General features: G+C 35.7%; 1 long non-coding RNA gene across 10 annotated transcripts in view; it reads right to left on the bottom strand.

Annotated features, from left to right (window-relative positions):
* Positions 1–5791: 5791 nt before the first annotated feature.
* Positions 5792–24468, bottom strand: part of LOC149070458 (uncharacterized) — a 52446-nt gene continuing 33769 nt past the window's right edge. For 2 of the 10 annotated variants that reach the window (XR_016195065.1, XR_016195069.1), the window contains exons 4-6: positions 17699–17833; positions 14567–14674; positions 5792–8018 (exon numbers count right to left, since the gene is read on the bottom strand). This is a non-coding gene — a long non-coding RNA (uncharacterized LOC149070458). Of the gene's footprint in view, positions 8019–14566; positions 14675–14887; positions 15117–17698; positions 17834–18060; positions 18129–24468 lie in introns of those variants that run through there. The other 8 variants (XR_016195070.1, XR_016195071.1, XR_016195075.1 and 5 more) reach the window with 8 other exon arrangements.

Below are 24468 nucleotides of genomic sequence, written 5' to 3'. Positions count from 1 at the left end.
TAGAGGGCGATGGTATAGAGAAAACGGCTTCAGGACGCCGTTTAATCGATTCCGACCGATGCATCGGCAGTAGTTCGCGATCCCGCCGATAGGTGGCGCTGCGAAAGCTAACGGGACAGCTCCTAGTCCCGGCAGAGGGCGCTGGTAGTAAGGGGGAATGGCTTGGAGACGACATTAGGCGATGGGGAATGCGGTCGTTACGGGTATGTGGGTTAAGCCTGCTATCACCAGGAGGTGCTTACAAACCCGAGTGACGGTCGAGGACGCCCCTATTTATACCTTCCGGAGACCCGATTCCAAAAATTTCCTGGAAAATATTTGAATTTCCCGCTAAATTTTTGGTGTTTTCCACGAATTCTTCGTTTCAGACAGCGCATGCGCGATAGCCCGATCTACCGTGGCAACGACAGTTGTCTCGGACAGCTCAAAGTCCCGGTAGAGAAAACGGCTTCAGGACGCCGTTTAATCGATTCCGACCGATGCATCGGCAGTAGTTCGCGATCCCGCCGATAGGTGGCGCTGCGAAAGCTAACGGGACAGCTCCTAGTCCCGGCAGAGGGCGCTGGTAGTAAGGGGGAATGGCTTGGAGACGACATTAGGCGATGGGGAATGCGGTCGTTACGGGTATGTGGGTTAAGCCTGCTATCACCAGGAGGTGCTTACAAACCCGAGTGACGGTCGAGGACGCCCCTATTTATACCTTCCGGAGACCCGATTCCAAAAATTTCCTGGAAAATATTTGAATTTCCCGCTAAATTTTTGGTGTTTTCCACGAATTCTTCGTTTCAGACAGCGCATGCGCGATAGCCCGATCTACCGTGGCAACGACAGTTGTCTCGGACAGCTCAAAGTCCCGGTAGAGAAAACGGCTTCAGGACGCCGTTTAATCGATTCCGACCGATGCATCGGCAGTAGTTCGCGATCCCGCCGATAGGTGGCGCTGCGAAAGCTAACGGGACAGCTCCTAGTCCCGGCAGAGGGCGCTGGTAGTAAGGGGGAATGGCTTGGAGACGACATTAGGCGATGGGGTATGCGGTCGTTACGGGTATGTGGGTTAAGCCTGCTATCACCAGGAGGTGCTTACAAACCCGAGTGACGGTCGAGGACGCCCCTATTTATACCTTCCGGAGACCCGATTCCAAAAATTTCCTGGAAAATATTTGAATTTCCCGCTAAATTTTTGGTGTTTTCCACGAATTCTTCGTTTCAGACAGCGCATGCGCGATAGCCCGATCTACCGTGGCAACGACAGTTGTCTCGGACAGCTCAAAGTCCCGGTAGAGAAAACGGCTTCAGGACGCCGTTTAATCGATTCCGACCGATGCATCGGCAGTAGTTCGCGATCCCGCCGATAGGTGGCGCTGCGAAAGCTAACGGGACAGCTCCTAGTCCCGGCAGAGGGCGCTGGTAGTAAGGGGGAATGGCTTGGAGACGACATTAGGCGATGGGGTATGTGGGTTAAGCCTGCTATCACCAGGAGGTGCTTACAAACCCGAGTGACGGTCGAGGACGCCCCTATTTATACCTTCCGGAGACCCGATTCCAAAAATTTCCTGGAAAATATTTGAATTTCCCCTAAATTTTTGGTGTTTTCCACGAATTCTTCGTTTCAGACAGCGCATGCGCGATAGCCCGATCTACCGTGGCAACGACAGTTGTCTCGGACAGCTCAAAGTCCCGGTAGAGGGCGATGGTATAGAGAAAACGGCTTCAGGACGCCGTTTAATCGATTCCGACCGATGCATCGGCAGTAGTTCGCGATCCCGCCGATAGGTGGCGCTGCGAAAGCTAACGGGACAGCTCCTAGTCCCGGCAGAGGGCGCTGGTAGTAAGGGGGAATGGCTTGGAGACGACATTAGGCGATGGGGAATGCGGTCGTTACGGGTATGTGGGTTAAGCCTGCTATCACCAGGAGGTGCTTACAAACCCGAGTGACGGTCGAGGACGCCCCTATTTATACCTTCCGGAGACCCGATTCCAAAAATTTCCTGGAAAATATTTGAATTTCCCGCTAAATTTTTGGTGTTTTCCACGAATTCTTCGTTTCAGACAGCGCATGCGCGATAGCCCGATCTACCGTGGCAACGACAGTTGTCTCGGACAGCTCAAAGTCCCGGTAGAGAAAACGGCTTCAGGACGCCGTTTAATCGATTCCGACCGATGCATCGGCAGTAGTTCGCGATCCCGCCGATAGGTGGCGCTGCGAAAGCTAACGGGACAGCTCCTAGTCCCGGCAGAGGGCGCTGGTAGTAAGGGGGAATGGCTTGGAGACGACATTAGGCGATGGGGAATGCGGTCGTTACGGGTATGTGGGTTAAGCCTGCTATCACCAGGAGGTGCTTACAAACCCGAGTGACGGTCGAGGACGCCCCTATTTATACCTTCCGGAGACCCGATTCCAAAAATTTCCTGGAAAATATTTGAATTTCCCGCTAAATTTTTGGTGTTTTCCACGAATTCTTCGTTTCAGACAGCGCATGCGCGATAGCCCGATCTACCGTGGCAACGACAGTTGTCTCGGACAGCTCAAAGTCCCGGTAGAGAAAACGGCTTCAGGACGCCGTTTAATCGATTCCGACCGATGCATCGGCAGTAGTTCGCGATCCCGCCGATAGGTGGCGCTGCGAAAGCTAACGGGACAGCTCCTAGTCCCGGCAGAGGGCGCTGGTAGTAAGGGGGAATGGCTTGGAGACGACATTAGGCGATGGGGTATGCGGTCGTTACGGGTATGTGGGTTAAGCCTGCTATCACCAGGAGGTGCTTACAAACCCGAGTGACGGTCGAGGACGCCCCTATTTATACCTTCCGGAGACCCGATTCCAAAAATTTCCTGGAAAATATTTGAATTTCCCGCTAAATTTTTGGTGTTTTCCACGAATTCTTCGTTTCAGACAGCGCATGCGCGATAGCCCGATCTACCGTGGCAACGACAGTTGTCTCGGACAGCTCAAAGTCCCGGTAGAGAAAACGGCTTCAGGACGCCGTTTAATCGATTCCGACCGATGCATCGGCAGTAGTTCGCGATCCCGCCGATAGGTGGCGCTGCGAAAGCTAACGGGACAGCTCCTAGTCCCGGCAGAGGGCGCTGGTAGTAAGGGGGAATGGCTTGGAGACGACATTAGGCGATGGGGTATGTGGGTTAAGCCTGCTATCACCAGGAGGTGCTTACAAACCCGAGTGACGGTCGAGGACGCCCCTATTTATACCTTCCGGAGACCCGATTCCAAAAATTTCCTGGAAAATATTTGAATTTCCCGCTAAATTTTTGGTGTTTTCCACGAATTCTTCGTTTCAGACAGCGCATGCGCGATAGCCCGATCTACCGTGGCAACGACAGTTGTCTCGGACAGCTCAAAGTCCCGGTAGAGGGCGATGGTATAGAGAAAACGGCTTCAGGACGCCGTTTAATCGATTCCGACCGATGCATCGGCAGTAGTTCGCGATCCCGCCGATAGGTGGCGCTGCGAAAGCTAACGGGACAGCTCCTAGTCCCGGCAGAGGGCGCTGGTAGTAAGGGGGAATGGCTTGGAGACGACATTAGGCGATGGGGAATGCGGTCGTTACGGGTATGTGGGTTAAGCCTGCTATCACCAGGAGGTGCTTACAAACCCGAGTGACGGTCGAGGACGCCCCTATTTATACCTTCCGGAGACCCGATTCCAAAAATTTCCTGGAAAATATTTGAATTTCCCGCTAAATTTTTGGTGTTTTCCACGAATTCTTCGTTTCAGACAGCGCATGCGCGATAGCCCGATCTACCGTGGCAACGACAGTTGTCTCGGACAGCTCAAAGTCCCGGTAGAGGGCGATGGTATAGAGAAAACGGCTTCAGGACGCCGTTTAATCGATTCCGACCGATGCATCGGCAGTAGTTCGCGATCCCGCCGATAGGTGGCGCTGCGAAAGCTAACGGGACAGCTCCTAGTCCCGGCAGAGGGCGCTGGTAGTAAGGGGGAATGGCTTGGAGACGACATTAGGCGATGGGGAATGCGGTCGTTACGGGTATGTGGGGGTTTCTGTTTGCTTTCTGACGCCATAGAATAAGACCTGTTGCTCCATCCGCCCATCGGGTTTGTGGTGGATTGTAATTCCGGTAGAGGGGTGAGGTGGTAGAGACTGTTCTGAGTACGTTATTATATACAAGATACCGGTGTTACAGATAGATGGCGCTGTGATTTATACGTGAGCAGATTAATAGATTTCTCATGGAGAAGAAGAAAAATCTGTGAAACCACCGAATAATCGATACAATGCGGTAATCGGTTGATGTCGCAGGGGGAACCAATTGAAATTGGATATATCGATGTGCTTTTACAAACAATCGATATGAATTTACGACGTGAAATTCGGCAAAAATTCAGAGAAGCTATTGGCGCAAAGTGAAAAATCGATAAAAATGCAGAAGTTAATCGATTGAGCGTGTTGGCGGAAACGCCGGAAAGTAGAGATATCGATGAGTCAGAAGAAATAATCGATATGAATTTACGCAGTAGGAAAGGTGATAAAATCGGAAAAAATGAATAAAAATCATTGGCGCAAAGGTTAAAAAAAAGGTTAAAAAAAAGGTTAAAAAAAAGGTTAAAAAAAAGGTTAAAAAAAAGGTTAAAAAAAAGGTTAAAAAAAAGGTTAAAAAAAAGGTTAAAAAAAAGGTTAAAAAAAAGGTTAAAAAAAAGGTTAAAAAAAAGGTTAAAAAAAAGGTTAAAAAAAAGGTTAAAAAAAAGGTTAAAAAAAAGGTTAAAAAAAAGGTTAAAAAAAAGGTTAAAAAAAAGGTTAAAAAAAAGGTTAAAAAAAAGGTTAAAAAAAAGGTTAAAAAAAAGGTTAAAAAAAAGGTTAAAAAAAAGGTTAAAAAAAAGGTTAAAAAAAAGGTTAAAAAAAAGGTTAAAAAAAAGGTTAAAAAAAAGGTTAAAAAAAAGGTTAAAAAAAAGGTTAAAAAAAAGTCCAGGGTCCCCGGCCCGGGGCACGCGAACCACGGACGTCGGACTCCCAGCCTCCAACTGATTTTGACAAGGCGGGAGCCCGGGGTCTGCGGTTCGCGTACCCCGGGTCGGTTGTAAAGGGATAAACAACTCTGCAGGTCGAGAGCATACGGGAAAAATAAAGGGCTTCCAACCCGGACAATCTTTCGTCGGAACCTCAAGATAAAAATTAGGACAGTTCACTGCCAGCGTGGTGTATCGAGACCGTACGACTCTTTTGAATATGAACCAATTAAAAAAATTTAATGAGCACTAATCAAATTGAATTATTGCTATAGATAATATGAGGTCTTGATACATCGCACTGACGAAGATAAGAGCTTACATTTGATGGTTTCCTTTTCATCCTATTGTGTTTTATTTCACTGCTGCAGCAGCAAGATGAAACTGACATAAAGAGAAAAGTCAGATGCAAACGAACCATTACATAACCAAATACACAGCAAATAAATGATTGGAAAAATACTCATTAGGCATCATGCTTGTTTAAAAAATTTTTGATGTTTTATTAAGAGAGTATAATTTAACAAATATTTAATTAAAAGTTGTAAACAAATAATAATGGTATCAAAAATTAATCAAGCTAAATAAGAACCAAGGAGGACAGAAAGAAAATTTTGTTTGTAAATGTTAAGCGATGAATCATGGAAATTGGATTGAACCAATCTCCTTTATTTTCTTCAATATTTTAGATTAATATATTAAAATCAAATTAAATTGAAATTAAAATAAATATTTCATAATTCTAAATAATAATAAAATAATTAATTTCAACTTTAAAAATCAGAACATTCATGTTTGAATAATTTTACTTTTTTAAAATTAAAATGTCCCAGGTCAAATAATTTTAAAGATCTATAACTGAAATAAAACACTCATACTTTAATTATTTTACACTTTCAAAATTAAAACATCCATGTTTAAACAATTTTTTCCAACCATCAAATTGATCATTCACATTTCAATTATTTCAAACTTTTAAAATTAAATGTGTGAGCAAATAATTTCAATCTCAAACCTTACATAATAATTTCAAGAGACCTTTCGATGCAAAAAATACTTGCTCAGGTATGGAAGTTCTCCTGCCTTTTTTTTTTCTTCCTTGCATGTCTGTACCTACATATTTTTAATATTTATTTGAGGAACTTTATTGTTTGTATTATTCTTTGCCTTTCTGTATTACAACAAATAGCTGTTTATATTCTTATTCTCACTCAAGTTTTTAATGCCTACTTTACTTGTTGAACCCTCAAACTAAGTAAAAGAAAAATTTATAAACAAAATAATCCACATACATAATACATCCGCCCCCCAAATAACCTTAAAAACTATATAATTTCTACTTTAACAGAATTATTACTTGCAACCTACAACATTTATAATATTTGGCTATATATACCAATGATTCCCCCCCCCAATAAAAATCAATTACACAAATTTTGGTAAAAAAAGTAGAATAAAATCTAGAAAGTAGAACATTTCAAAAAAATTATAACAATTGGGAGACCTGTATATGCTATGGTTCATTTTGCCATAATTGTTTGAAAGCCATTCAGAATTTTTTTTCCCCCAATCTCAGAAACAATATGAAAAGAACCTCAAAAAAACCAACAAATGATAGATAAGATACAAGACAAAATAAGCAAAAAAAACACAATTTTCATGATGAAAGGGAAAAAAAGACGAAACAAAAAGAAACTAATCCTGTGAAAAACACCACAAACTAACTTTATATTTAAAAAAAACTCAAATCATTACTAGAAACTTGGTATGAAACTCATGAAAAAAAGAAGCTAGACAACTTCGAAATAATGGACCCTCTACAACTGCATGGTACAAATAGAAAATCAAAAAAATTCTGAATAGCTACAAACACTCATGTTCAAGTCTAAAAGAATGCACTGCAATTTTTGAAAGGTTTGGTAATCGATATATATATATATTTTTTTTTGAAAAAGAGTGAATATATACAATTATGAATTATTGCTTTATGATTATCTTTCGTTAAAATTGATTATATCCAAGTACTTATATTGCATTATGTTATCACTGGAGCTGAAAAAGTAATGAAAAACACATTTATCATGTAGGGGGTGAGAATGTTTGTGCAATTATGTGAAAAAATGCTCCAAAAGAAAAATAATCATTTTCATGAAGCATACCTAACTGAAGCAAAATTGGCCAGACAACTGATTTACAGTCTGTATTCACTTGAATAAATACAAAATGAAAGCTAAAAAATTTATTTGGGAGCAAACCATCAGTTTTCAACCAACAAAGTATTAAGCAAAACTTACCTGTCATCACATCTTAGCTAACTATTTGCTGCATAAGTATTTCAATTGAATGAGTATTCACTTAATGCAAAGTCTCATAACTTCACAGAAACATAAACCAGAAAAATTCATAGCATAACATACACACTGCAGCTAACTGAGCTGAGCAACTGGAGTAATTGCAGCCAGCTAAGATGGGTAACACACAAATTGCAGAAAACTTAAGATGAAGATCTCACACATTGTAGCCAACTGAGATGAGCAATTCAAGTAACTGCAATCAACTAAGATGGGAACACACAAATTGCAGAAAACTTAAGATGAAGATCTCACACATTGTAGCCAACTGAGATGAGCAATTCAAGTAACTGCAATCAACTAAGATGGGTACCACACAAATTGCAGAAAACTTAAGATGAAGATCTCACACATTGTAGCCAACTGAGATGAGCAATTCAAGTAACTGCAATCAACTAAGATGGGTAACACACAAATTGCAGAAAACTTAAGATGAAGATCTCACACATTGTAGCCAACTGAGATGAGCAATTCAAGTAACTGCAATCAACTAAGATGGGTAACACAGAAATTGCAGAAAACTTAGATGAGGAACTTGCACATTGTTGCCAACTTACATGAGCAACACACTCCAGCCAGCTGCGATTTCAACCTTCATCCTCAGTCCCAATAAGGGTTCTGTTTGAAGTAGCAGAGAAAAAATTGTAGAAGATAGTAAAACCAAGAGATACGCCCAACACTCTTCTTCCTAAAAAGATGAAAAGAAATTAGTTCATCTGCTGATTAGTTCATATTAGGATATACTGCACAGAACATTAAATTGCAAAGAGGTGATCACCCCGTTCCAAAAGTTTTATTATTGGCATAGGAAGAATGGTAGAAGTGGACACCCCCCTCCTTCACCATTTGTTATACATAACCTCTGTGATACCCCCTTTCCTGAAACATAAAAACACAATTGTCAAGTTCAAATAATATTAAAAGTGATGAACACACCGTCATAAAAAAATAGCTTTCAAATGATACTATGAAAATTTCAATAACAAATTCCCTTGGAATTTCGTCATCACATACACTGGGGACAGTAAAAGTAATTTTGCATTTGTAAACAATAGGAGTGAGCAGAATTAGGTGCCACAATCGATGACATGAAACTGACTAGAGATTGAAAACACAAATTAGAAAATCATTGAGAAGTTAAAACTATTTACCTCCATTCTTTTGGAAGTAAAGCCACTCACAAAAATTTAAAAATGATCACATGCATTACCCAGTCTGTAATTACTTCTACAGACCTGAACAGTTAGTTCGTAAAATCAAAATTCATGAATGGCAAAGACATTCAAAGGAATGACATTGTTCAGGACCAAAGGAGAGTTTGTAAAATGTGTGGGTGTACAAAACCAAGCAGCAACTTTAATAGTAAGTTCAATCGCATATCTATACACTTTTATCAATATAATAATCTGTTAATCTCATTCAATCATGCATCTGTTTCAGAGACAAGATAATTTAATTAATCATGGTCAAAATTATTTTGATATTTAAAGAAAAAAAGACTCAGTAATTACTTCAAACTTGTATTAGTAAGACAATATATTATTAGTCTCTCCCATTCTTACTTATGACAGATTCCATTTCCTTTTTTATTCATGTACAGTATAAATATCTTAAAATACCAATTGAATGACTGAGCACACCCTGCTTCACATCTCATTAGAAATAGGCATATGAAAAAAATATATGGATTGGGGATGGGACGAATAATAATTTCGCCGGATATTAATCTTCTTGAAATTCATCATAATTCATAGCTGCCAACTTTTGAAAATGAAAATTCGGGAGATTTTCGCGCACACCCGTATTTTATGCTAAAACCACTACCTAATAAATACAATAGGGATTTTTCCAAATAAAATAGGGATTTTCCAAACATAAAAGTTGAACCGTAGGGAATAAAATCCCTACTCAAAAACAAGTCCAATTAAAATAGGGATTTTACACACATAGAAGTTAAACCCTTGGGAATGAAATTTCTACGCAAAAAACAAGTGAAATTGGAGGCCAAAACTTCAATGATGTAAAAAATAAATATTGTGTTCAATCAGAAACGCTGTGAACAAACATTCTCCGCGAATGACCCCAAAATCATCGGAAGATGAAGGAAAACACCGTCAATTTTTGAAGAACACTGACTTTTTGTGACACTTGCTTGATGTTTTTTTTAACTTCACGACTGATGATGGCAGTCTTTCCATGACCGATGTTTATGTCCGTAACACAACTTGTACAAAAAGGAAAAGTCAGCCCTCTTCTGGAACGTTTGATGAAAGGAAATTCATCGGAATAAGTATCTTTAAAATTGATTAAATATGTTTTTACTTATCATTATTCATGCTTTGTTATATCGCACGTACGCAACTTCAACAAAAGAAATTTTGACCACATGTGCATCACCATAATCTTCAATTATTATCCAGGACTATTGGCTGCTAAGCCATTTCCCTGCACGATAAGACAAACAACTTTCTTGTTACCATTAGAGGGTTTGTAAAACTTCCTTAAAAAGGGAATTTCCCCATTTACGACATGTGACGTCATTTCGAAAGGGAAAAAAAAGAGGCTTCATGCCCCACAAGAAATTCCTTAGGGATTGTTTTCATAAGCGGGGATTTTTTTAATGAAGTAGGGAATTTTTAGGGACAATTAGGGATTTTTGTGATTTTCGTAAAAATTTGGGAGATTTAAGAAATTTTCGGGAGATCGAGCGATGAAGATAAAATTCGGGAGACTTGGCAGCTATGATAATTATAAATAAAGTTGCAGAAAATAAAATTATTGGTAATTTGAATTGATATTGAATTTTAATTATTCAATCTATCTAAATAAATATTAAAAAACTGGTAATTGAAATATTTTTATTACATTATAAAGACAATATTTTATTCGTTTATTTTACTTTTTTTTTACCAAATTACTTTACACACAAACACCCTCCACATTACTTTTTTTTACCAAAAGAGTTGACACCTCTTCCTTTCCCCCATTCCTACAATCTGGCCCTTTCGTGCACAGTATTTCGTGAACATCTGAAAGAAATGCAAGATTTTTCAAGAGCAGATTAGGTGGTCTCTTATTGTTATTCGAAGGAGAGATGTAGAACAGTTAAAGGTTAAGCTCAGCTTTGTATGAAAATAGATGGAAGTATTTTTTCGAAACTGATCACATTTAGGGCTGTGCCATAGTCGACAAAACTGCCTTTCCTTCAAGAGTGGGGTAGGTTGATAACTATCACTTTAGAACAAAACAATAGAAAGCCTGATACAGCTATGTTGGTGGTCAAAATCAAAAATCGATTGTAGTGCCCCGTTTTTTATGACTTTAATGAGGGTGGTCTATTGGCCGCTGTTTAAATGCCAAAAAAGTGTTAAGTATCGGTGAGAGAATAATTTTGTTACTGTTGATACTTCAAATTCCTAAACGGGGAGTGGGGGTAACACTTTCGAGAGGATATTTTGTGACAGCCCTGCTTTGGAGTGGTCAGCCAATTAATAATGGAATTTCAAGATGCAAGGTCACAATCACAAATCAACACAGAAAAATTTCTTCATCAAGAATTCGGATTACTTGACAAGACCCGCCAACCACCTTTCAGGAGAGGTCAAAAATTTCAATACAAGTTTGATGGGGAAGAAAATCTGGTGTGATCCTAGTGAAACTTTCAATTTTATTTTCGATACATCATTAGTTTTCAAGTTGTAAGATTTTTTTCAGCATCTAAAAATTAGTAATTTCTAGCTGTTTTTCTGTTACATTGATGTGAATCTTAAATAAGAATTAAACAAAACAAACGTATTTTCCTTTGTGTAATCTGCAGATGCTATTTTCACTAGTTTCAGAGAAAAAAAGGACATCGTATAGGCTGCAGCGATGTACAAATATGATGAGAAAATTTCATTCATTAATAGTGAAATTTTAAGGAATGGGAGGAGGGAGGTTGTTTAAAACGTTTTTGGGGAAAAAAATGATGATTTTTGCACTAACGTCTATACCTCTCAAGAAATATTTAAAAAAAAATTTGTGTTGAGATAAATAAATTTCCAAAGTAACTATAACTAACAGGGCTCCCACTCAAAATTAGACAACATAATCATAGCATAATGGAAAAAAATCCCTAAAAAATTTTTTTCAAAAAAAAAATTTTAATTTCGAATTACCTTTTTTTTCATAGCACTATTTCAGTTTCCTATAAGATTGACTCAAGCCAAAGCAAAATGATAAATGGCTTGGTTACAAAACCAATTTTTGGCCAAAACAGTGTACTAGCAACCACAGATAATTCTTTGCTGTCTCTTCTCATATATATTACATTCTTGGAGTCTTCCTAAGTGCAGGGCTTGTCAACTCTCTTCGACAAGGCACAGCAAATTTTGAAGACGTACGTTTTTTAAGAATGTCGCTCCTTCGAGACCACTTTCACAAGCACAATGCAAAATGTGTAAATTACAAGATCCGATGTAAATAAGGCAAGGTGAACCTGTTTTACTGCGTTGTACATCATTTTTTAAAGGGATTTGTTCACATTTTACTGTTCAATGCCAGTGTAATCATTTTTGACAAATGAAGCACTTCCAATTCTAGCTCTTTGCTGAGCATTGTAAATATTGTTTATACCTCTTCTTGCCTTAAAAATACAGAAGACAACTGAATGCTATTGGGTAGCACCAGAATCAATCAGCCCTGGTGATTCAATCACCAAACCTAGAATAGGCCTATGTATCCAACTGCTTTGAAATGCAAACTGTTGTTTCACTTATTTGCACCGTAATTTTGAATGTTAGTTACTGTCCAAGACCACGAAGTAATAAATACAAAATTATTTTTCCCATCCAGACAGAAGTTTTTAATGACTACTATACTTGTTGAACCCTCAAACTAAGCAAATGAAAAATTAATCAATCAAATGGTCCCCATACACCCCCCCCCTCCCAAATAACCTTAAAAATGATAAAATTTCTGCTTTGGCAGAATCATTAATTGCATTCTTCAATATTTGTAATATTTGGCAATATATCAATGATTTCCTGCTCAATTAAAATCAGTTACACAAATTTTGTCGATAGGATTTGGCAAAAAAGTAGAAAAAGTAGGACAAAAACTAGTAAGTAGGACAAAAGTAGGACATTTTACCAAAAAGTAGGAAAAGTAGGATGAGTGGGAGCCCTGATAACTAATCAAACCTCAGAGAAGAAAAGAAACTTCAGATAATTTTACTAATTTAGCCAACTTCTCTAATTTTGAGTGAAGATAAATATTCTCATATTTTAGGGAAAGGTGGTGACTAGCAATAAACAATGAATTGACTATCGGCAGGGCTAAGAAGAAGGACGGGGGAGGGTACCCCTTACACGACATAATCATAGCACAATAATTTATTTTTATGCTATGCCTATTTTTTTTTTATTGTAAAATTTATTTTTTATAGCACTATTCAGTCTCCTGTAAGATTGACTCGGGGCAAAGCAAAATGACAGAAATGACTTGGTTGCAAAACCAATTTTTGGCCAAAACAGTGTACTAGCAACCACAGATAAACCTTTTCTGTCTCTCCGCACAATATAAATTACATTTTTTTTTTTTTTTGGAGTCTTCCATAGTCCAGTCTGTCAACTTTCTTCATTAATGCACACAGCAAATTATGACGACGTGTAAATTTTTCAAGAATGATGCTCCTTCAAAACTACTTTAAAAAGCACAGTGCAGAATGTGTAAATTAAAAGGTCTGATGTAAATAAGTTAAGGTGAACCGGTTTACTGCATTGTCCATTCTTTTTATAAAGTGATTTATTTACATTTTACTGTTCAATGCCCGTGTAATAGTTTTTGACAAACGAAGACTTTCATTTCTAGCTCTTTGCTGATCATTGGAAACATTGTTTATGCTTCTGCATGCCCGAAAAATACAGAAGACTGCCCGAAAAATACAGAATGCTATTGGATATCATCAGAATCACCAAATTTAGAAAAGGCCTATGTATCCAACTGCTTTGTTAAGCAAACTGTTGTTTCACTTATACACAAAATGTGCACCATAATTTTAAATGATGAATGTTAGTTACCATCAAGACCATGAAGTAGTAAAGACAATTTTTTTTTTTCTTCTACCAAGCAGAATTTTTTAATGACTACTCTACTTGTTGAATCCTAAAACTAAGCAAATTAACGATTAATAAACCTATAAATGGCCCACATACATCCCCAAATAATCTTAAAAACAATATAATTTCTGCTTCGGCAGAATAATTAATTGCAATCTACTACATATGTATTATTTGGTATCATATAGATGATATCCTCCTCAATTAAAATCAATTATATGAATTTTGTCAAGTCTTTAGTTGTGTAGTCTATACGATTGGTTTGCTTCAGCAAAAAAAAACAAGAATTTACCTGTTTCCGATCCGATTCAAAATAAAAATCTCGAGAAGCTGCAGAAGAACTCAGTCTCATCAGCTTCAGATGGCTGGTTGGATTGTTTTTGTGCGCATCTCAAAGTTGAATTTAAGAAATTGTGCGGTGAATATGCTGATAACAATGATGAAGTGTGCGAAGAATGGAGTAAAAATTTCCAAAAATTATGGCAATTTTTGGCAAATGATATATACCAGTGGAGTCAACAGCTGGCCCATGGGTAGCATGTGGGCAAAGTTAGAAAGAATTGGAAAGCAAAACATAGATTAACCCAGCAAAACATAGATTGACCCAGCAAAACATAGATTGATCAGTTTTTCCAAAAGATGTAAATTAGGTATTATATAGACTGTGTAATAGTTCTTTTGTAATTTTAATTTCGTATCTTTGTAATAATTATGTATTTTAATGTTGAAACGCATTTTATATTGTCAGAATTCCGTTTATTTACAAACAAAGAAAAATTTCAGTTATTGACATTACTGTATAATGATGGTTTCAACAGAAACCCCCTCTTATGTGGTTACTCCTTTTTTGCGATCGACTTTTTTGTCTCGCGTGTTAAAAAAAAGGGTTTTACTGTATTTGTTCCATAAAAATCCTTTGGAAAATTGAATGGATATTTTTACAACAATAGAATTTTTTTTTTTTGGTATAAAATTCTGTTCAAAAGATTCAAATTGAAAATAAGAAGCTTTTATTATCTGCATAATAGCTGGAAGGACAGACATGAATAACTCCTTCAACCATTCACTATACACCTCTGTGATCCCCACCCGAAACACAATTCATAAATTAAAATAATATTAAAAGTAATGAACACACCTTCTTCTTTGGAAACAATAGGCATAAGCATCAGAATTAGGTACTGCAATCGATGACATGGAACTGACTAGAAATAACATCCTCGACCCAGCTACTCAATTTCAATTACTGAAAACAAGAATTATATCATTGAAAAGTTCTAACAATTCGCCTCCATTCTTTTGGAAGCAACTAACAAAAAATTAAAAAACAACCTTACTCAAAAGTTTAAAAATTATCACATACATTAATGCAGTTGATGCTCATTTCTAGACTTATAATAAATTCGTACAATCAAAATTCATGAATTATTATTTTTTTGAATTACTGAACCTGTCATACCTACAGAGTGTAAAAGCCAGCTCTCGATCCAGTGGTTCCAGAGCCTCCTATAGTGACTGTGTCAAGTGAAAGAAAAGTAGTGGGGGAGAAAATCAAAACACAGCAAGATCATGCTGGTAACTGACTACAATTTATTACATGTTTAAATTAGATGAAAACGGTAACAAGTGTATAAGTAGACTACATAGCAAGGTTGGTAAAAAAACCTGTTTTTTTTTAAATAAACAAAAATCTGGGTTTTTTGTTTAAACCAGTTTTTTTTGTTTCAAATAGTGTTAACATTAAAAACAATAAAATTTCTGAAAAATCATTCAAACTTCTAACAATTATTATTACATTAAAATAAAATGTTTATTAATGCAATTAACACTATTCCCATATTAATTAAATCAATAAATATTTCTTATATTTTAACAAAAACCAACTTTTGCAATTTAATTATTTTTTGCTTTACTCAATGGATTACTTTGTTTGTGTTTGAAAATTCTTTTAATGTTAATCATATAATATAAAGATGTTTTCTCCAGTTACTTTCAGTATGTTTAATTAGGAAGCTATTTTACAAAACTATAATAAAAATTAGGTGAATATAATGTATTTAATGAAGCATAAATAATGCAGATTAATAAACGATGATTTATGATATACAGGGTGATTATAACTAAGGTTCTGATTTCAAAACACTGTAAAAAAGAACGATTGTCAGAATGACTTGAAAATTGACATGAATATTCCTGTAATATTCCTCCATGAATATTCCTGTAATATTCCTCCATGAATATTCCTGTAATATTCCTCCATGAATATTAAGTAAAGGGGAAAAAATACTTAAAAATGTAAAATTAATGACATCATCTAACATGTGGGAAATTTGCACGCAGAATGGGAACGATAGCCAGCCATGACAAAATGATAACTTAATTATAACATTACACGATTTCATAATTCATGGAAACATCACAAGAAACGAAGTAATTGAACAAATAACTACAGCGTACTTAAGAATTGTTAAATATGTTGTTCACCGTGTTCTGGCTATGAGGTTGAAAGCACAAGAATTTCTGTTCAACAACAGATCACAGTATGCCATGGCCATGATGTGGATGCACTTGCAATTCAGCTTTATAAAATTACAACGTGCCCCCAGGTTAATATTCCTAAGGAACTTCTAAGATATAGGGGATGTGCGGGAGAATGCAATTCACCAAAGTTTGCAATCTGACCACTGTTTATGACATTTTCAGGTACCCCCACAGCCAGAAGTTGCAAGGGTTAAGGTGCATCCTATAAAATGGGTCTTCAGCAGCTGCTTTGCTGGTATTGCTATGTGAATCTTGATAGAAGTTGTTCTATCCACACACTGATACTGTGGGAGTGCCGAAATGATGTGGTTGCACAAAATAGATTATACTGCTGGCCAAGTACAGCACCATCTACTTGCACATTTTTCACTACTCGCACGTTTTTTTTCCTTTTGCGAAAGAAACTTCCATTGTTTCAGGAGTATGTATGTATGCAAATTTTCAAGTCATTCTGACCAGTAGTTCTTTTTTAATAGTTTTGGAATCAAAACTTCAAATTATAATCACCCTGTATATAGCTGATTATTTTTCATAAATCTGTTATTATTATACAGTAGAACCTTGATTAACTGGGCTTACAACATGTGAAAGTGTAAAAAAACAACTATCCAATATTAAGACTGGAAGATATACAGTAGGAGATGTGCTACTTCTTATGGGAAAGAAAATTAAAATGTATATGTGAGGTAATGTAACTACTAGTACACTAGTCTTTGTCCTTTATGGACAGCTGATGTCTATTGGATTATAGGACCACCTGCCCCTGCATGATGGTGTCACTACTGTTGCTGCTTCTTTGTGAAGGGGAAAAGAAACCTGTGAGATAATACACCACTACATTTAGATGTGTGATGCAATCCTTATTCATGAATTTGCTAAAGATAGAGCATCAGAATGCAGCTAAAAGGTTAGAAAATGTAAGAATGAAAAATTTTGGGTTTTGTATATAACTTTAAATAACTAAGAAACTTCATATGAAAAAATATATATATTCTGGCCACTTTTATGAGACTTTTTGAAAACAAAACACTTATTAATCTTATGTCATTTAAAGAAATACCATCAGAATGTAGCCCAAGCATATAAAATGTGGTAAAAATGAAAAGTTTTGGCTAATAATGAATCAATATGATATTTTCAAGGAAAAAATTATATTTAGGCTACTTTTATTTGATTTTTTGAAAAAAACCAAATTCTTAAACCCAAGGTTTAAACCAACATGGCAAAAATGTCTCATGTGAATTTTGTGTCAAGTTATAAAAAGTTAGTCACTTTTACAAAGGGAAAAAATACCATTAAATACTCAAAGTATTTTGCTTTGCTTACATTCATACAGCCTGTTATTGTCATGCTTGAGAAAAAATTTAATCACGTGTCAAACAAAAATATGTTTATCGTTGTTCTGGCTGGGATCAATAAGTTTGGAACAATGAATCTTTTGCATTCAAGTTTCGTGACGTTAAAAAATATTTTTAGTTTAGCAATGAAGTAATTTTTAAAGAGGAGAAGAAACCAAATTGAACTATTAACAATGCCAAAAAGGAACTAAATTATATGTACGTATGTAAAAAACTGATAAAAATTAATTAATGAATGATTAATGTAATTACAAAAAATTAAATTTTATAACCAATTGAAAATTCATTATCCAAGTGGGTGCGGGATGGAAAAAAAAGTTAAGAACCACTAATGTAGATCACAGGGAATCGTTTCATCACCAGAACTTAACCTGTTTCACGAGTCACCTTTACATGGATCTATTCTATCTATTCTTTGAATTGACCAAATCACATCAACGGAATCTGTATCCAATAAGCCCAACTGGAGAGAGAGACAACCAAGAGATGCATCCAACACTCTTCTTCTTAAAAAGACGAAAGGAAATTGGTTTATCTTAAAATTATGATATACTGTACAGAACATTAAATTACAAAGGCAATCTCACCCCCTTCAAAAAGTTTTAATATTGGCATAGTAGGTGGACAAATCTCCCCCCCCCCCTCCATTTGCTGTACATAACCTGTGATAATTCCCCTCCTCAAAAATTGAAACACAATTATTAAATTGAAATAATAAAAGTGATAAACATACCATCTCCTCTGGAAACAACAGGAATGAGCATTAGAATTAGGTACCCCAATCAATGACACAGAACTGACTGCAGATTGAAAACACAAATTAGATCTTTAAAAAGTTCAAACTATTTACCTCCATTCTTTTGGAAGCAACAAACAAAAATTTAAAAATGATTACATGCATTACACAGCCGTTAATCACTTCTACAGATCTGAACAATTAGTTCATAAAACCAAAATTCAAGAATAGCAAAGACATTCAAAGGAATGACATTGTTTGACACCAAAGGATGAGTTTGTAATTGAAATAATAAAAAAAGTGATGAACATACCCTCTCCTCTGGAAACAACAGGAATGAGCATTAGAATTAGGTCCCCCAATCGATGACATAGAACTGACTGCAGATTGAAAACACAAATTAGATCTTTAAAAAGTTCAAACTATTTACCTCCATTCTTTTGGAAGCAACAAACAAAAATTTAAAAATGATTACATGCATTACACAGCCGTTAATCACTTCTACAGACCTGAGCAATTAGTTTATAAAATCAAAATTCAGGAATAGCAAAGACATTCAAAGGAATGGCATTGTTTGAGACCAAAGGATGAGTTTGTAATTGAAATAATAAAAAAAGTGATGAACATACCCTCTCCTCTGGAAACAACAGGAATGAGCATTAGAATTAGGTCCCACAATCGATGACATAGAACTGACTGCAGATTGAAAACACAAATTAGATCTTTAAAAAGTTCAAACTATTTACCTCCATTCTTTTGGAAGCAACAAACAAAAATTTAAAAATGATTACATGCATTACACAGCCGTTAATCACTTCTACAGACCTGAGCAATTAGTTTATAAAATCAAAATTCAAGAATAGCAAAGACATTCAAAGGAATGGCATTGTTTGAGACGAAAGGATGAGTTTGTAATTGAAATAATAAAAAAAGTGATGAACATACCCTCTCCTCTGGAAACAACAGGAATGAGCATTAGAATTAGGTACCCCAATCGATGACATAGAACTGACTGCAGATTGAAAACACAAATTAGATCATTAAAAAGTTCAAACCATTTACCTCCATTCTTTTGTAAGCAACAAACAAAAATTTAAAAATGATTACATGCATTACACAGCCGTTAATCACTTCTACAGACCTGAGCAATTAGTTTATAAAATCAAAATTCAAGAATAGCAAAGACATTCAAAGGAATGGCATTGTTTGAGACCAAAGGATGAGTTTGTAATTGAAATAATAAAAAAAGTGATGAACATACCCTCTCCTCTGGAAACAACAGGAATGAGCATTAGAATTAGGTCCCCCAATCGATGACATAGAACTGACTGCAGATTGAAAACACAAATTAGATCTTTAAAAAGTTCAAACTATTTACCTCCATTCTTTTGGAAGCAACAAACAAAAATTTAAAAATGATTACATGCATTACACAGCCGTTAATCACTTCTACAGACCTGAGCAATTAGTTTATAAAATCAAAATTCAGGAATAGCAAAGACATTCAAAGGAATGGCATTGTTTGAGACCAAAGGATGAGTTTGTAATTGAAATAATAAAAAAAGTGATGAACATACCCTCTCCTCTGGAAACAACAGGAATGAGCATTAGAATTAGGTCCCACAATCGATGACATAGAACTGACTGCAGATTGAAAACACAAATTAGATCTTTAAAAAGTTCAAACTATTTACCTCCATTCTTTTGGAAGCAACAAACAAAAATTTAAAAATGATTACATGCATTACACAGCCGTTAATCACTTCTACAGACCTGAGCAATTAGTTTATAAAATCAAAATTCAAGAATAGCAAAGACATTCAAAGGAATGGCATTGTTTGAGACCAAAGGATGAGTTTGTAATTGAAATAATAAAAAAAGTGATGAACATACCCTCTCCTCTGGAAACAACAGGAATGAGCATTAGAATTAGGTCCCCCAATCGATGACATAGAACTGACTGCAGATTGAAAACACAAATTAGATCATTAAAAAGTTCAAACCATTTACCTCCATTCTTTTGTAAGCAACAAACAAAAATTTAAAAATGATTACATGCATTACACAGCCGTTAATCACTTCTACAGACCTGAGCAATTAGTTTATAAAATCAAAATTCAAGAATAGCAAAGACATTCAAAGGAATGGCATTGTTTGAGACCAAAGGATGAGTTTGTAATTGAAATAATAAAAAAAGTGATGAACATACCCTCTCCTCTGGAAACAACAGGAATGAGCATTAGAATTAGGTCCCCCAATCGATGACATAGAACTGACTGCAGATTGAAAACACAAATTAGATCTTTAAAAAGTTCAAACTATTTACCTCCATTCTTTTGGAAGCAACAAACAAAAATTTAAAAATGATTACATGCATTACACAGCCGTTAATCACTTCTACAGACCTGAGCAATTAGTTTATAAAATCAAAATTCAGGAATAGCAAAGACATTCAAAGGAATGGCATTGTTTGAGACCAAAGGATGAGTTTGTAATTGAAATAATAAAAAAAGTGATGAACATACCCTCTCCTCTGGAAACAACAGGAATGAGCATTAGAATTAGGTCCCACAATCGATGACATAGAACTGACTGCAGATTGAAAACACAAATTAGATCTTTAAAAAGTTCAAACTATTTACCTCCATTCTTTTGGAATCAACAAACAAAAATTTAAAAATGATTACATGCATTACACAGCCGTTAATCACTTCTACAGATCTGAACAATTAGTTCATAAAACGAAAATTCAAGAATAGCAAAGACATTCAAAGGAATGGCATTGCTTGACACCAAAGGATGAGTTTGTAATTGAAATAATAAAAAAAGTGATGAACATACCCTCTCCTCTGGAAACAACAGGAATGAGCATTAGAATTAGGTCCCCCAATCGATGACATAGAACTGACTGCAGATTGAAAACACAAAATTAGATCTTTAAAAAGTTCAAACTATTTACCTCCATTCTTTTGGAAGCAACAAACAAAAATTTAAAAATGATTACATGCATTACACAGCCGTTAATCACTTCTACAGACCTGAGCAATTAGTTTATAAAATCAAAATTCAAGAATAGCAAAGACATTCAAAGGAATGGCATTGTTTGAGACCAAAGGATGAGTTTGTAATTGAAATAATAAAAAAAGTGATGAACATACCCTCTCCTCTGGAAACAACAGGAATGAGCATTAGAATTAGGTCCCCCAATCGATGACATAGAACTGACTGCAGATTGAAAACACAAATTAGATCATTAAAAAGTTCAAACCATTTACCTCCATTCTTTTGTAAGCAACAAACAAAAATTTAAAAATGATTACATGCATTACACAGCCGTTAATCACTTCTACAGACCTGAGCAATTAGTTTATAAAATCAAAATTCAAGAATAGCAAAGACATTCAAAGGAATGGCATTGTTTGAGACCAAAGGATGAGTTTGTAATTGAAATAATAAAAAAAGTGATGAACATACCCTCTCCTCTGGAAACAACAGGAATGAGCATTAGAATTAGGTCCCCCAATCGATGACATAGAACTGACTGCAGATTGAAAACACAAATTAGATCTTTAAAAAGTTCAAACTATTTACCTCCATTCTTTTGGAAGCAACAAACAAAAATTTAAAAATGATTACATGCATTACACAGCCGTTAATCACTTCTACAGACCTGAGCAATTAGTTTATAAAATCAAAATTCAGGAATAGCAAAGACATTCAAAGGAATGGCATTGTTTGAGACCAAAGGATGAGTTTGTAATTGAAATAATAAAAAAAGTGATGAACATACCCTCTCCTCTGGAAACAACAGGAATGAGCATTAGAATTAGGTCCCCCAATCGATGACATAGAACTGACTGCAGATTGAAAACACAAATTAGATCTTTAAAAAGTTCAAACTATTTACCTCCATTCTTTTGGAAGCAACAAACAAAAATTTAAAAATGATTACATGCATTACACAGCCGTTAATCACTTCTACAGACCTGAGCAATTAGTTTATAAAATCAAAATTCAGGAATAGCAAAGACATTCAAAGGAATGGCATTGTTTGAGACCAAAGGATGAGTTTGTAATTGAAATAATAAAAAAAGTGATGAACATACCCTCTCCTCTGGAAACAACAGGAATGAGCATTAGAATTAGGTCCCACAATCGATGACATAGAACTGACTGCAGATTGAAAACACAAATTAGATCTTTAAAAAGTTCAAACTATTTACCTCCATTCTTTTGGAAGCAACAAACAAAAATTTAAAAATGATTACATGCATTACACAGCCGTTAATCACTTCTACAGACCTGAGCAATTAGTTTATAAAATCAAAATTCAAGAATAGCAAAGACATTCAAAGGAATGGCATTGTTTGAGACGAAAGGATGAGTTTGTAATTGAAATAATAAAAAAAGTGATGAACATACCCTCTCCTCTGGAAACAACAGGAATGAGCATTAGAATTAGGTCCCCCAATCGATGACATAGAACTGACTGCAGATTGAAAACACAAATTAGATCTTTAAAAAGTTCAAACTATTTACCTCCATTCTTTTGGAAGCAACAAACAAAAATTTAAAAATGATTACATGCATTACACAGCCGTTAATCACTTCTACAGACCTGAACAATTAGTTCATAAAACCAAAATTCAAGAATAGCAAAGACATTCAAAGGAATGACATTGTTTGACACCAAAGGATGAGTTTGTAATTGAAATAATAAAAAAAGTGATGAACATACCCTCTCCTCTGGAAACAACAGGAATGAGCATTAGAATTAGGTCCCCCAATCGATGACATAGAACTGACTGCAGATTGAAAACACAAATTAGATCTTTAAAAAGTTCAAACTATTTACCTCCATTCTTTTGGAAGCAACAAACAAAAATTTAAAAATGATTACATGCATTACACAGCCGTTAATCACTTCTACAGACCTGAGCAATTAGTTTATAAAATCAAAATTCAGGAATAGCAAAGACATTCAAAGGAATGGCATTGTTTGAGACCAAAGGATGAGTTTGTAATTGAAATAATAAAAAAAGTGATGAACATACCCTCTCCTCTGGAAACAACAGGAATGAGCATTAGAATTAGGTCCCACAATCGATGACATAGAACTGACTGCAGATTGAAAACACAAATTAGATCTTTAAAAAGTTCAAACTATTTACCTCCATTCTTTTGGAAGCAACAAACAAAAATTTAAAAATGATTACATGCATTACACAGCCGTTAATCACTTCTACAGACCTGAGCAATTAGTTTATAAAATCAAAATTCAAGAATAGCAAAGACATTCAAAGGAATGGCATTGTTTGAGACGAAAGGATGAGTTTGTAATTGAAATAATAAAAAAAGTGATGAACATACCCTCTCCTCTGGAAACAACAGGAATGAGCATTAGAATTAGGTACCCCAATCGATGACATAGAACTGACTGCAGATTGAAAACACAAATTAGATCATTAAAAAGTTCAAACCATTTACCTCCATTCTTTTGTAAGCAACAAACAAAAATTTAAAAATGATTACATGCATTACACAGCCGTTAATCACTTCTACAGACCTGAGCAATTAGTTTATAAAATCAAAATTCAAGAATAGCAAAGACATTCAAAGGAATGGCATTGTTTGAGACCAAAGGATGAGTTTGTAATTGAAATAATAAAAAAAGTGATGAACATACCCTCTCCTCTGGAAACAACAGGAATGAGCATTAGAATTAGGTCCCCCAATCGATGACATAGAACTGACTGCAGATTGAAAACACAAATTAGATCTTTAAAAAGTTCAAACTATTTACCTCCATTCTTTTGGAAGCAACAAACAAAAATTTAAAAATGATTACATGCATTACACAGCCGTTAATCACTTCTACAGACCTGAGCAATTAGTTTATAAAATCAAAATTCAGGAATAGCAAAGACATTCAAAGGAATGGCATTGTTTGAGACCAAAGGATGAGTTTGTAATTGAAATAATAAAAAAAGTGATGAACATACCCTCTCCTCTGGAAACAACAGGAATGAGCATTAGAATTAGGTCCCACAATCGATGACATAGAACTGACTGCAGATTGAAAACACAAATTAGATCTTTAAAAAGTTCAAACTATTTACCTCCATTCTTTTGGAAGCAACAAACAAAAATTTAAAAATGATTACATGCATTACACAGCCGTTAATCACTTCTACAGACCTGAGCAATTAGTTTATAAAATCAAAATTCAAGAATAGCAAAGACATTCAAAGGAATGGCATTGTTTGAGACCAAAGGATGAGTTTGTAATTGAAATAATAAAAAAAGTGATGAACATACCCTCTCCTCTGGAAACAACAGGAATGAGCATTAGAATTAGGTCCCCCAATCGATGACATAGAACTGACTGCAGATTGAAAACACAAA

This window comes from Pholcus phalangioides, unplaced genomic scaffold, assembly GCF_987345545.1.
Source record: "Pholcus phalangioides strain wild (caught in Gottingen) unplaced genomic scaffold, Ppha-v1.0 ptg000022l_1, whole genome shotgun sequence".
NCBI lineage: Eukaryota > Metazoa > Arthropoda > Arachnida > Araneae > Pholcidae > Pholcus > Pholcus phalangioides.
Note: the sequence above shows the minus strand (reverse complement) of the source record. Positions and strands in the feature narration are given on the sequence as shown.